This window comes from Grammomys surdaster, unplaced genomic scaffold (assembly GCF_004785775.1).
Source record: "Grammomys surdaster isolate TR1022 unplaced genomic scaffold, NIH_TR_1.0 126391, whole genome shotgun sequence".
Lineage (NCBI taxonomy): Eukaryota > Metazoa > Chordata > Mammalia > Rodentia > Muridae > Grammomys > Grammomys surdaster.
Window position 1 is genome coordinate 11,394,321 of NW_021621185.1, and position 231 is coordinate 11,394,551.

The window sequence follows — 231 nt, forward strand, 5'->3', positions numbered from 1 at the left end:
TGCAATAGGTGTGGCCTTGTTTGAGGAAGTATGACCCTGGAAGCTTGAGAAAGTATGCCACTGGAGGCTTTTAGGTTTCAAATGCCTACAACAAACCCAGCACCCACACCCACCCCCGGTTTCTCTCTCTCCCTCTCCCTCTCCCTCTCCCTCTCCCTCTCCCTCTCCCTCTCCCTCTCCCTCTCCCTCTCCCTCTCCCTCTCCCTCTCCCTCTCCCCTCTCCCCTCTCCC